At 40.3% G+C, this 15238-nt stretch overlaps 1 protein-coding gene across 1 annotated transcript in view; it reads right to left on the reverse strand.

Moving 5' to 3' along the window:
- The window catches only part of CCK (cholecystokinin), a 39334-nt gene extending 24477 nt beyond the window's left edge, over nt 1–14857 (reverse strand). Inside the window, exons 1-2 of the mRNA XM_018561069.1 lie at nt 14853–14857; nt 5270–5277 (exon numbers count right to left, since the gene is read on the reverse strand). The gene's annotated coding sequence lies outside the window, so the exon portion shown is untranslated. The remainder of the gene's footprint in view (nt 1–5269; nt 5278–14852) is intronic.
- Nucleotides 14858–15238: the final 381 nt, after the last annotated feature.

Below are 15238 nucleotides of genomic sequence, written 5' to 3' on the forward strand. Positions count from 1 at the left end.
CCCAACGTCTCCTTCTCATCCCAGCCTCTCATTTTCACTCCAAACTCTCTTTCTCACTTCAACCTTTCTTTCTCTCTCCTTCTCATCCCAACCTCTCATTTTCACCCCAAGCTCTCTTTCTCACTTCAACCTTTCTTTCTCTCTCCTTCTTATCCCAAACTCTCATTTTCACTCCAACCTCTCTTTCTCACTCCAACTTTTTTTTTCTCTCTCCTTCTCATCCCAGCCACTTGTTCTCACTCCAACCTTTTTTTCTCTCTCCTTCTCACTCCAACCTCTCTTTCTCACTCCAACCTTTCTTTCTCGCTCCTTTTCAGCCCTAACATCTCCTTCTCAGTTCAACTTCTCTTTCTCACTCAAACTGTTTTTCATGCTCATGCTCACCTCTTTTCTCTCCTTCCTATTCCAATCTCTCTTTCTCTCATTCCTATTCCAATCTCTCTTTCTCCCTTCTTTCATTCATGATTTCTCGCTCTTTTTCTCCTGCCCCATTCTCTCATTTCTCTTGTTTTCTCTTTCTTCCTCTCTATCACTGCCCATTTCAACCTCTACCCTCCCCTAAAAGGTAATTCCGCCAAAAGCACATCTTTCATCTCTTGGTAGATGCTAGATAGTTATTCCAGCCATCTCGAATATGAATATCTTGTATGGTGAAATAAGATGGTTAATATATATGTGATTGAGTTCTCAGATGTGCACACCTTCCTCTCTACCAGCTGGATATTACAGGTGAAACTCGAATAATTAGAATATTGTGCAAAGTTCATTTATTTCACTAATGCAACTTAAAAGGTGAAACTAATATACATGTGAAACTCGAATAATTAGAATATCGTGCAAAAGTAATGGCAGTAAGTGCTGCAAAAGCGGCCCAAACCAAGTACTGAGTACATATGCATGCTTGTACTTTTCAGAGGTCCGATATTGTTCTATGTACAATCCTTGTTTTATTGATTGCATGTAATAATCTACTTTTTTGAGGTCGTGGATTTGGGGTTCTTGGGGTTTTCATGAGCTGTAAGCCATAATCATCACAATTATGACAAATCACAGCTTGAACTATCTTGCTTTGCATGTAATGAGTATGTAAGCATCTGCGCTTACGTACAGACGGGATTAACGAGGAAAACTGCATTTATTTACAAAGTATTAGTGTGTAATTGTTAATTGTGACCGTTAATAATATACTGTCCATGGCAGTAAATGAATTCCAGCAGCTATGCGGGACTACAAGTCCCAGCAATACATTATAATAAGTCAGCTATGCATAATTTATTATTGCATAATCATCATACAGCAATGCAGAATACCACCAGCTATGACTGCTGGTGACAGTCTCTCCCATCCCTGCCGCACAGCTGCCGGTACATGCTGAGGGCGGCTGTGCGGCAGGGTAGGAGCGGCACTCTCTCGCGGGGGGGCCCTCTTCTTCCTCGCTAGGCCCCCCCAAGTGGCGGAACTCCAGGGCCCGGTCGCAATTGTGACCGCTGCGACCCTGGTAGTTCCGCCAGTGTCTTTAGGTAAACTGACTCTTTAACATGCCACTTTTTAACATTGATTTTTATATATGTGCATTGTAAAGAATGTATTTACAGTTGTTCTTGTCTGGTGCTGAGTGATCACTTTATATTTGGCATGACATACACAATAAGCAGCACAGTATTGTAAATACAGTCATATGGCTCTAGTAATACCTATACTGTATGGAATTTAAGTCCCCATAATTTGTTTCCATTTCAGAGACTCTTAAAGCTGAACTCAAGGCAGATATAAAAACACAAATCAGTTCATCTCTGTGTTAATGATTACACAATTAATGTATTTTATTAAATGCAAGCAATGTAAGCACCTGAATTTGACCTGGTATCAGCCTCTTGTACCAAATGTACAGCAGAGCTGAGGCTGGGAGCGGGAGAAGCAGCATAACGATCCAATCATGTGTACTGCAGCACTCATGCGCTAAAGAGGACAGATGGGCTCATCATTCTGCTGATTATTTTTTCATTGTCCAGGCAAAGGCTAAGATAGGGACAGGAACTAGTTATATTACTTAAAGCCAGTGGACTCCCTAGTCGACCCTCTCTTCTGACTCCCTGAAACACATCTGGTCTTACCCAGGCACAATGCAGCCACAAGTGACAGGCAGCTCAGATTGGCTGCAGCTCAAAGAATGGCATTGTGACAGGGCTTCTTAGGATCAATTCCCCAATGTATGCAGTGCGTACATATTGAGCCCAGTGGCGGAACTACCGCCGGTGCAGGCGGTGCAGACGCACCAGGGCCTTGGGGCTCTAGGGGGCCCAGCGAGCCCTCTCCCCCTTGGAGCCCATGTGCGATGCGCAAACACAAAACAAAATCCCAGCACACTTACCAGCTAGCCTACAAAAAAGCCGGTCTTGCATTAAAAACAGAGGTTTTACTTGCACAGATTTTGCAAAATATGTGGAAGACCCTTGTCAAGGCCCCTCTGTGTAGTGTGGTCCTATCTCTAATCTATGAGAGCCTCCATCTTGGAGCATATATAGCAAAGGACAAATTGGATGTGGGTATTCTAAGAGGGAGCCCATTAAAGGCACAAGGACACACCAGAAGCCCAACAAACCAAAATGGCAGCTGAGGCCCCCAGTGTGTCCCCACACTAAATCCAACAAGTAAAGCAAATGGCAAACGCACTCATCTATTTATAACTAGCTTTTAAAGTAAGGTGCACATATTAGGGATATGCCTATTATATATGCAGCTTGGCATTATTACAGTACTAAATGCTTTATTGAAAGTAGAGAAAAATCAGGTCCCCTGCCCTGCCAGGCTGCACTGGGTGGCAAGACTGTGTAAATCTCAGGACTGAAAGAATAGAAATACAAATCCTTTGGCAGGAAAAACAGGTTCCATATATCCATTTCATCTGTGTATTTAGCTTTCTAACTTCAGTTCAGTTTTAAAGATATGTATGTCTTTAGCACAACACAGCATTATACTTTACATCTGGGATGCATCAGTAAAACAGATCTATAGCAGGGGAAAATAAATGCAAATGTACATTTTATTCTGACATTTTATGTTTTCATATTTTGCATTACATTTTTAACTTTTATGCCCAAACATTTGTTTCTGTTTCCTACAACTTCACTGTTTTTTTTTTTTTTTTGCAAACTGCAAAAATACCTCCCTCGCTTAAGTCGCTACAAAAATCTATACAGTTCTGTACTTCCATGGCTGACTTTAATCACTGTCCAGTGGGATCATAACAGCAATAAGCCTAGTCAGTGTTAGCTGTTAAATTCCCTTGGGAGGTAGATTAAATCCCTTTTCCAAACATGACATTATCATTTAGCCCGCTCTGTACGATCTATAATGTTGACACAGCAAGCACCCTCTTTCCTGATGTGTAATCTATTTGAACTGTCTCTGCATCTCACCTCTTTCCAAGTCCACTACTTGGTACTCATCAGTGTGCATGTCAGCACATCGATCAGGAAGAGCACTGTCATTAACATGTGTCTTTTATAAGGCAATTTATGTAAGATCATTATCATAATGATAATGCTCAAGTCATCAGGCCAGCACAGCTCAATGAGGACACAGAAACCTGGCCAGTTTGCTTTCATGAATATTTATGCTAAATTGCAATCCCAGCATAATGTGAATGTCTAGTTGTAGATGATGCCACGTCACTTAACTATTTCAAAGGTGAAAACATTTGCTTTCAAGATGATCCGACATTGTGTTCAGATCAAATGCAAGTCTGTGTTACAAAAACTCACACGTCACTTTAGGAGTGTCTTTGGTTAAATTGTATATGATCCAAGATCGTTTTTGTTTTGGATATACAGCAGTGTGGCAATGTTAAAACCTCTGCCAGTTTTTCATTGTTGTCTGTGTCCCTGCTTGAATACCTCCCAACTTCCTGAGCAGAGAAAGAGGGACACCTTTTAGTACAAAGTATGTTAGCAAAGGAAACACTCCAGCCACACCCCAAGTTACACGGATCACAAATATTTAATAATACAAAAAGTGATTGGTCAAACCCACATGTGCTTACATAACCACTTATTTTCTTTTATACTGGCCTACTAACAACAAATGCAGTAACTGAAAGGTCGAATGAAAAGTTTAAATCAGCATAACATTTTTGATAGTTATAGAATACATTTTTCATTGACGTATATACACATCAGACCACAAGGGGACCACTGCTATCTGTATCTGAGATGGGACTGTATACTTAAGGATTTCTCCTAACTCGGCTGTGTTGGTTGGGTGAGATCATTCCTATATACAGCGATAACTCATCTAGTACTTTTACAGTATTTGTTTATGATTATGAAAATTTGATTGCATGGACTATGTATTTAGATGGCAATCATTTTACACTTATACATGGACTGAACCACTACTATCCAGATTAGAGTCAGAATGTATATACAGGATATGCAGATGTATGGCATTTAATGATGGAGATGACGATGGGATCATATATATAGTCCTATAGACCCATTGTTTCATATTTAGGTGACTTTTTTTCAGAATATAAAGAACAATATGCATTTGGGCTATTTAAATGAATAGACTAGTGCAGGGCTCAAAATTTCACGTCCTGAGCTACTAGCCAGGCCTTAAGAGTTACTCGCCACCAGTTGCCCCACCTAATCCCTACCCTTCCCTAGCACTAACTCCGCCCCTAAATACACCAGCGCTGTAATGCATGTTACAGAGGTCAGTGCTATAACGCACATTACAGAGGTCAGTAGTGCACGTTGCAGAGGTCAGCGCTGTAACGCACGTTACATAGGTCAGTGCTGCAACGCACGTTGCAGAGGTCAGCGATGTAACGCACATTGCAGAGGTAAGCGCTGTAACGCACATTGCAGAGGTCAGCGCTGTAACGCGCGTTACAGAGGTCAGCGCTGTAACGCACGTTACAGAGGTCAGTAGTGCACATTACAGAGGTCAGCTCTGTAACGCACGTTACAGAGGTCAGCGCTGTAACGCACGTTGCAGAGGTCAGCGATGCAACACACGTTGCAGAGGTCAGTGGTGCAGCGCACGTTGCAGAGGTCAGTGCTGCAAGGCACGTTGCAGAGGTCAGCAGTATAAGGAAGAAAGAAAAGGGACTTACAGTTCATTGAGGTGGTATTCAGGTGCCCTCTTCTTTCTCCTGGTGGTGGTCGTGGGGAAGGGGGGGATGATATAGAGCTCCTCCATCTATAGACACAAACTTTCTTTTCACGTCCTGCCCTGCATTAGTTTCTGTCTGTCCAATAGTAACTCTGCAGGCTTCCTCCCAGCCTATGGCAGCTGAGCTAGGTGGAGGAAGCCTGCAGGTGCCTGAAAGAGCCGACAACAGCCGAATCGGATTCGCCTCCTCCTCGGCCGCGCCCGCTACAGAGCCGGCCAGGAGGAGTGAACACAAAGCCAGCGATCGCCTCTCGGAAGCGGCGGTAGTGTTCGATTGCAGGTCCTGCCGGCGGCGCACCCCCTCCATGGCATTCCACTCGCCCCCGCGCAATTTTCACTCGCAAATTGCGAGGGGGCGAGTGGACATTTTGAGGCCTGGACTAGTGGCTTGGCTAGGAATTCTTGGATAAAATATTTAGAAGGTAAATTCATTGATCTTGTGCCCACTTTATATTATTATACCTATATAGTTGTACAAATCCACTGTGTTTACTAAATTGTATATTCTGTAGACAGGGTTTGAGTGTATTGATGCTGCGGCCCCTTGTTACTTATTTGATTTTATTTGAAAGGTTTTTATATTTCAAGAATGTTTTAAGATATACAATAAATGTATGGATTTTTATTGACTGGGGTAGTGGTATGCTATTTGTGAAGCTGTGTTTTCTAGATGATATAGATGTCAATTTAGTGGAACCTGTGATTGTTTGATTGTCCGGCTATTATACATCATACATCCAGGAGTGCTGTTGTGCTCTTAGACATGAAATGAAAAGGAAATCTCCCCAATGTGACCCAGACAAAAATCTCCCAAAAATGTAATATGATCTGTCTAAGGTGCTGAAAGCATGGACGGGTTTGTTTTATAACTAATAGAAATGTAAAACTTGGAGTTAGCTGTATCAAGTATATTGATTGCTTTGATTTGCTAAAATGTGACATTTGCTCTGTTGATTTTTAATGGAATACTGTACTAGGCTTAAAAATATTACTCTTAGCACATCCATATTGCATAAATAAAACTTGCACTGCTTTGGTAAATACTAGTTGCCTGGCTGTTATAGTAATCCAAATGCTTTAATTCCTTATGAGTCATCAACCTAGTCATCCCCTAACTACTAAAGGAAACTAGTATTTTTAGAATCAGATCAGTAGCAGCATCCTTCGTATTTCTTTTGAAAAGTCCAGAGCTGTCCTTGGTGCTGAAACCAAAAAGCGATTTTGGCATCTTTTTTCAGTAACATAGAAAGCAGTGTGAAGTCCATAGCTCTGAGCAGATAGCTTTCAATGTTCTGATTTCTCGGAGTGATGGAGGAAACATATTGCCTTGTTACTATGTGCTTTTACACCAATTTAAAACTGTGTGTTGGCTATACCATAGAGAGAATATTCTAGAGAATTAACAAAGGCTTACAAAGTGGTGTTACCTGTTAGCACTTACTATATAGACCTATGTAGTACCAATATATGCTAAATTGTGTGACCTGCCTAGCCACTTCAAATATACCAGCTCAGAGTTGGTACATAGGGTAACTGTTTTTGGCATTAAGAAATGACTCAAGTCATTACTCAATTAATTTGTTTGCAAATCTCTTTTTAATAAATCCAAGGTTAGAGTCTAACTTTGATAAGGCATATAGTGATATGCAAAACACAGTATTCTATGGTAGCCAATGGCAACTACCTTTCTTTGTTCTGCTTCTGAAGAGATAAAGTGTGAAATCTAATTGATTGCTATAGTTTAGTGCACCCTGTAGGTTTTCAAAGTCGAATTCCCATGAACACAATTGTGTAGATATCTTGTGTTAAATAGAACTCCAGCCAAATGTTTTGGATAGAGTGAGAAAGGATTAGAACCTTTATCAGATTTATATTGCTGTCTGTGCCCCCATTGAGGACATTTCCTCGTATTTCCATTTCCAAAGACACAATAGGAAATCTCCATTTTGGTGAGGAGAAATCCCATCATTGACAGTTGGCAGCAGTCACCATGACAGAATGTGAAGGTGAATTTTCTCAAAATTGACACAGAAAGCAATAAACAGAAGTTTAAACTCCTCCCCATTCTACCCAAAACTGACTGGAGTTCTACTTTACATGTCCTTATCTTTTGCCTCTAAATTCATGCTGTTTGGATCCCACTGTGAAACTCCATAGAGGTACTTCTAAACCACTTTACCAAGCATCTAATTGATATCGGGCTTATAACCCCCTTTAAATAGAGAAGTACTTCAGGTAAGCTTGAACGTACAAAGGCAGCAGCAGGGACATTTAATTTTCTGCGATGAAATAATGATCTTCAACTAGTGCAGTATTCATTAACAAATAATTGAGACACATAGCATGGGGTACTTGAAATTAGATACGGTATGTTCTTAATATCTTAATTTTCCATTACAGATATGGATCTGTAATGGTTTGAGATGAAGGGTTATTTGCAAAAAAAAGCTCTTCTACTTAAACAACATTAAAAGGGAGCTTGTTACATCACTAAGACTTTGCCAAACTACTTTAGAGCTGAAGATGATATTGGCATATAAGGAGCTAGACCCCGCTGTGTTAAAGTTATTGAAATACATGGCAACAGTGTAAAATCACGTAGCTCAGGACACTTGTATATCATCTAAAGTTTAGTCACTTCAAGTCATTAGGCTTTAGGGATCTGGCTTGTAGTACAGGCTTTAAGACAATTTTCATCTTGGGCCACTGCAATGACACTCCAGGATAGGGAAACAGAAAATACAGCTCCCAGCATTTAAATGAGGGGAAGGTCAAGAAAATCAGGGACACAAAGGACAATACATATATTACAGGTTCTAACCCTTCCTCATTACAGCAAAGCTAAGCTGGCTGGAGTTCCTCTTAAAGCATTCTACATCCAATTCACTGATTTGTTTTTAAGCACAGTTAAAGAATTGACTCCAGACAAAAGGAGAAGTCAGTCACTGAACTAATATGACATGGTAAAAACATTGCAAATGTGATAACAATTGAAAATCCAGTGCTTGTACGTGAATTGTATAATGCCTGTTGTAGCCAGATTGTGGTTTCTCACTGGGCTTCTGGGACTGCAACCCTTTTGTGTGATTCTGTGCTATACAAGCACTTCTGAGTATGTGGGAGAGGCTGTAGTGGACTCATGAATAAGCTGGCACTGGAATTTAAGAAAACAGTGATTTAGTAAAGACAAAAAAGACTGTTCACTTTGCAAGGGAAATTTTCCCTTAACTCAGTGAATGAGGTGCAGCTCTGTGAACTTCCATTATGCAATCATGTACAAGCAAAAATTATATTTCTTTATTTTTTCAATTTGAACATAATTGGATATTCTTTACAAAGTGAATGTACACAACATTCACTAAGCTCAGAGAAAATGTACCTTGCAAAGTGAGCACCATATTTGCCTTTAGCATATCAACTCCACTTGCTTAAATATTTTAGGCTTTGGGTGAATTTGGGAAACTCCACTCTGAGAAAACATTTATCTGAAAGCTAAAGCTGACATTTGTTACTGTGCAATGATTAGTAGATCTTTCTAATGATTTCTGAGAATCTTCTACCGCCAACAGATGAAAAGTGTGGGGGAACGCTCTGTTAAGACTGCTATAACACTTTGCAAGACTTTTCAGAATGAGGCCCTGTATGTTTTTTTTATCTACAAGATGCTTCTAAGTTCACAATTTTGGTCCAACTTTGTATTTATATGACAGAAAATTGCGGGTTAGGAATAGCTGAGCTGAAGTGATGCCTGGGAGAAAGATCTTTCATTAATAGAGATGAAAAGTATGACAGTCTTACAATACTGATATACTACCAAATCTACTAGTATTTTGGCCCACATGTAGTGAAGTGGTTGCTACACTTTCTATGATATAAAAAGAAAAGATCATTTATATTTTTCCAAATAGGAAATCTCTGCTTGTGATGGCAAGAACTACACTGCCTGTAAATCGATCACTTTGCATGCAAAAATCACACTGGATGTTCATCCTAAGCAACAGTATTTATTTTAAAGGGGACCAAAACTCAAAAGTGAATGTCATAGGGAACATATAAAAATGTTTATTGTGCCCTAAAAATAGTACCATTTGTCTGGAATGCTTCCTTAAAAATAGCAGTGAGCTTCCTGGTATGTGAGGGTGTCTAGTCACTCCTGTACCCATAAGCTCATAGTTATATATCTTCAGTGTGAAATCTAATGCACTTCTGCCTTTGATTTCTAGTCTTGTGAGATTTGGTGATGTCACTACTGAGCTGTATGCTGGAGAGAACCTAGTACTGCAAGTATCCCCTTCTGCTTTATCTATTCTGTGGATCTGTGCTACTTTTTCAGTGTTTCACCACCATTCATCAAATCACCAGACATCAGGGGACAGTGCTTACATGGGGAAGCAAAACCTCCTCCACATAGCTGCCTCCACACAGAGACAAAGTGCAGAACAAGATCTGGTAAGTCAGTAATGGGAAAGATCAGCGGCAAGGAGACTACAGGCAATATGTATTGCCAGTTCTTTGTCATCTGCCTGCCTTTTCGGCACAGCTTCCAGAGTTTAGTGAATTATGATAGCAATATTCTAAGGATTCATATTAAATTATTCTTTTTACATGAAAATAAAAAAAAAATGAAATGCAACACAGAAGTTAAAAAATAACATGGCAAGCCAGTTTTGAGAAAGTAGAAAGGTGTTTCTCTCCTTGGCGGCCGGGAGCGGGAGACTCCCGGAGCGCCCAGGAGAGTTAGGCTGTCTGGAGATCAGTGTCCCTGGTTAGCTGGTAACCAGGGGCGCTGATCTCTCTGCAAGTGGCCGGAGCCAGCCATAAGATCACGGCTGGCTCCGCCCAGCTGTCAGAAGCAGGCTGTCAGCCGGCCAGCTTTCGCTTTCAGCACGGCTCAGCCGAGCCGAGGCATATGCCTTCGGCTCCACTGAGCCGCTCTGCCACGTTTGGGAGCTGTACGGGCTATAGTGAATAGCAGAACCGAAGGGGTCCTGGGGCCAAAGCTAGCCGAAGGATCGGCCGAAGCTACGGCTAGATCCTTCGGCTGCTTCGTGAATAGACCCCCAAGGCTTTGTTCAGACTTTAATGTGGAAATATTTAAAAGTACAGATTTACTGCGGTGATAAACGTCCACTGGATGCACACAAGTACCGATGCTTAAATGTGAATGACTCCATTCCAGAACATTGGAAGGAATTTAAACGCACTTTCCTATGCAGTACTCAGCTTGAAAAAATACAAAGGTCTGAATGAGCCCTGTACCTTGCTGTACCTTGTTTAACAGAATGTTGACATCCATCGAAAAAGTACTACTAGATACTTATAGCTAAACTTTAGGCAGATAAAAAAAAGACACAGATTGATGCGGTTCAATATTCATGAATACATCATTAAATATATTTTATTAGATGCAAACAGTGCTAATACCTGAATTTGACTTCATATCAGCTTCTTGTAGTCCCTGTATAGTGGAGTTTAGAGTAGGAGATTAAAAAGCAACAGAAATTATTCAGATGATGTGCTGACAAGGAATATGCTAATAGGAGGAGAAATCAGAGTGACACAAAGTTGAGTGTATGACTGTGCTGCTTCTCCTTCCACTTTCCACAGGCTGAAGCGGGTCCAAGACATCAAATAATATTGTTAGATTGTTAAACCATAACAACCATTTATGTATCCCAGTATTTCTTCTTTATTATATTGGCATTATAAATCAATCTTTGTGCTTATAGGTTGGATTCTCTTCAGGGTCACTGACTCAGAAAGTACTGAGACCAGTGTGCCAGCACTATGGTTAGAAAAGTATTATTTTGTAGAAGGAGGTCAGCAATGGCTTTTTTTCTCAAAACATAATTCATTTAAAGTTACCCTGTTGATTTCATACAAAATGCAGACAATAGAACCCTTATAAAGAAGAGGATTAATACTTGCCTCTCCAATGGGCACCAAGGGCTGTCTTCCCACTCTTGTAGATCTGGGAGCACTGTAAACCCTAACAATAAACTATCTTATTTGCTTAATTTGGTCTGCATAATATACCATTGAAAGTCTTTTGTTATATTCCCTGTGCACTCTGTTACATGAAATCCCAAGCAGTGTTATCTGCCCTGCCAAGTTGACCCATGTAAACCCCAAAACATCTCCCGTCTATGTAATAAATGAGGGGGGAGATGTTCTGCACCCCAAACCAGGAGCAAGCAGCCTAGAGTGACAACACATCTCCCTAATAGATACAGTATCGTGAGTGAGCATTGTCACCCTATTGCAGGAAGTGAGTTACGATCAGGATCACCAGGTAAAAATAAATGAAAAGTTATTAAAAAAAAGAAAAGTATTCCAACCACCACATCTAAGAAAGAATATAATACATGCTGTTCTTGGGTTTGGATATACCTTATATTATTTACAATGGGATAACACAAAACATTTAATACTTGATATAGGAACTGTACATTTGAAAACGTGAAAAAGCAGCCCACAGTGTCCACTGAGTAGGAATGTAATAGACCTAAGAGAAAAAACAGCAGTAAAATGAAATCATGGCTATATGGATGGGGTATGAACAATGCAGCATTTACTAAATGCTCACAAAGTAGTATACCTATTGTGTTATGTCACTTACCCATTCAATTCTTTTGTTCTTGCTGAATGGTATGGAGTACATGTTTGTGTAAAATGGTTTACATTCAGGGCCATAGTTATCACAACAAGACAATAGTCCTCTGCTGGCCCATTAGCCATGTCTTTGCTGATTTGGATTAGTTACCTTTGATCCGCCGCAAGTGTAACACAACAGAGATCAGCTCACAGCATGTAAAAGAACACAAATAGGATTGCTGATACTTGTGGAATTGTATTAATTCTTCATAAGCTACATACAAAAATATGGCAGTAGCCTGAGGCACCGTGATACTCATTAAACCAATAATAAGAGTGATATAAAATAATAAAATGAAGAAACAGGTAAACCTGAACTTCAGACATGTATTAAAAACACTAATGAATATAGTTATGTATTGTATTTAAAAAAGATCAAAATGCAGTATATATACGTGAATTTGACTTGATTTCAGCATTTGCAACCCCCTGTACTGCATGACCCATACTGGATAAAGGAGGGGCAGTAATTGGGACCAATCAGGTATCCTTCACCCACATGAGCTGACAAGTAATATTCTCAATAGGAGAAAGCAGAGAGATGACCTCATCTGACCTAGCCGTGTTGTTTAATTGCAGCAGAGAAAAATCAGATCACCAGGTTGGTTGTGCAGTCTTTCAGGGCTATGTAAATCTCAGGACTTGGATTGACAGTAAGGCAGCTCCCCAATACAGTATCAGGCTTATTCACAAAAGGGTGAAGAGTTTGGAGAAGACAGGAGTAGTGAACAAGCTAGGACAACATAGCTGAACTGGAAAGTGAGCTGAATTGGAGAATCTTTCAAAATCAGCTACTTTGGCCTAGATTGTTCACTTCTCCAAACTATTCACCCTTTTATGAATAACCCTGTTTATATTTAGCTGTGTGCCTGGAATGTAGCTTTAAAGTGTAACTCCACTTTTGTTGAGAAAAAAATCAATACCCTTGGGGGATCAATGAACATTGTAAGGAGTTGAACACACTTTGTTGCAGATTCCTAGATGTTTCTGTTCTGAAAAAAACTGTTTGTCCTTTCCAGGCATATTCCTGAATGGGAGGATCTGGGTTCATTATAACCACCTGGTGCACTTTATGTGTTATAACAGGAAGTTCATTATAGTCAGGTCGTGGACTTTCTGTGTAGAGTTCTTTATATTCAACTGGGGCACTTTCTGTGTTGTAATGAGGAGTTCAGTGGCAGAACTACAGCCGGTGCAGGCGGTGCGGACGCACCAGGGCCTTGGGGCTCTAGGGGGCCCAGCGCCAGGAGTTCATTATACTCAGCTTGTGGACTTTCTGAATTGTAATGAGGAGTCCATTATAATCATCTGATGGACTTTCTGTGTTATAATGCAGAGTTCATCATAATCAGCTGGTAGACTTTTTGTGTTGTAATAGGGAAATGTGCAGTGTTGGCATCCTTTTAGAAGTAGTTAACCCTTGGAAAATATCTCACAAACATGACATTTTTATTGCAGCGAATGCCTAAAATTCACTTGTATCTTAGTACAGAGTCTTGGAAAAATCAGTGAGCCAATCACCCAAGTCTGAAATTACATTTCCGGAGGCATTCCATACACCAATAGCATACAGAGCACAGCCAGGATGCTATGTTGCATTTAATTTTTTGAATAGTTTTAGAAAATTACAGCTGCCTCATATTGAAATGGAAAGGTTATCTTTAATAACATTAAATTACAAAATATCTTGTGTAGCAGTTTTATATGCTATATTATTTTTTTTTACAAAAGTTGAATTTTTTACAGTAAAAACAGTAAAAACAGCATAGTAAAACAATTAATATAGCTGAAAATATAGGCTATAAGTCAAGCTGCTCGTTTCCCTCTCAGCTCACAAACTTCCTATTGGTTAATGGGCCACCCCATCACATTTAGGGATCATAAATGGGCTAGAGGCAGAAGATGGCAGGTCTATCATAGACTTTTACAAGAAAAGTTGAGGTTTGCAGTTAACGTCAGCTCCCTATATTCCTGGAACTACTGACATTTTGGCATTTGGTTTTCACTGAAGGTAACCGCTGCATATGTATTTTTTCTACATATGTTTAAGCAGAGTCGTTCAGGTTGATTGGTATTTGTGCCTCCTCATAGTTTGTTCAGCTGATGTTTCAAACATGCTTCATTTTCATGCAACAGTTCAGTAATAAAACTTTTCATATTGTATTTGTATCCATTTTTGGTTACCATGAAATTTAGTTAGCCTGTTGAATGTTGTTTATTACAATATGCAATGCTGGCAGTAGCTCCTTGTTCTTATACAGTAGTTGTGTTTCCTAATTCGGTTTCAGTTTTCAGAGCATTTATTTATTTGGCTGGAAATTACCTGCAAAATATTTCCAATAGAAAATGTGTGGACAGTTGTCTTGGATACTTAGGGGTCTATTCACGAAGCAGCCAAAGGATCTAGCCGTAGCTTTGGCCGATCCTTCAGCTAGCTTCGGCCCCAGGACCCCTTCGGTTCAGCAGAACCGAAGGGCTGCTGTACGGGCTATTCACTATAGCCCGTACAGCTCCCGAACTTGGCCGAGCGGCTCAGTCGAGCCGAAGGCATATGCCTCGGTTCGGCTGAGCCGCGCTGAAAGCCGAAGCCATTGGCTGGCCGACAGCCTGCTTCTAACAGCTGGGCGGAGCCAGCCGTGATCTTACGGCTTTCTCCGGCCACTTGCAGAGAGATTAGCGTCCCTGGTTACCATCGGATGAAATGGGTGGCCTCACTGGCCAATAGGAAAGGCCAATAGGAAAGCATAGGTGAATCTATGACGGGACAAGACCTGTAGGCTTTACTTAACTGCAAAACAGAGAAATCAAGTCTACTGCCAGACTGGACTGTGCTGTGCAACAGATATGAGATGGATAACTCTCAGATCTGGATGGACAAAAATACCAGGCAGGTAAAAAAAGCGCTCATATTATATTTGATTTATTTTATTATATTCAGCTGCTTGTTTGGAATTTATTTTTAACTATAATATAATGTCCAATAATTCACTCCTAAAGGCAAAAATGTCATCACCAGTAACATTTTCCTTGCAGGACAACCTAACTTTTTTAAGGGTACACATAGGCTGTGTGGCACAGGGCCACACGGTAGAGATTGAAGGAGCAGGGGAAAAGGTGTAAGTATTTTATCAGGTGGGTTGCACTCAGGGCAGGGGTTACTTAAAGGACTAAAACATAACTAAAATTGAAGTGCCACCTATGCCTAGTTGGGAAGATTTCCCTTCACTTCCTGGGCTGGAGAAACAACAGGAAGTAAGAAGAAATATCTCCAATATGAGTGACTTCTAAGACAGTTGTCATCAGGACACTTGTCCCTGATGGAAAATTTCCCTTCATCTGATACAATAAAAACTTAACACACACCATCCTTAACTAAAAAAAAAGTTTTGACTAAGATATCAATTAA

The sequence above is a fragment of the Nanorana parkeri genome, unplaced genomic scaffold, assembly GCF_000935625.1.
Source record: "Nanorana parkeri isolate BGI_ZX_2015 unplaced genomic scaffold, ASM93562v1 scaffold498, whole genome shotgun sequence".
In the NCBI taxonomy this organism is placed as follows: domain Eukaryota; kingdom Metazoa; phylum Chordata; class Amphibia; order Anura; family Dicroglossidae; genus Nanorana; species Nanorana parkeri.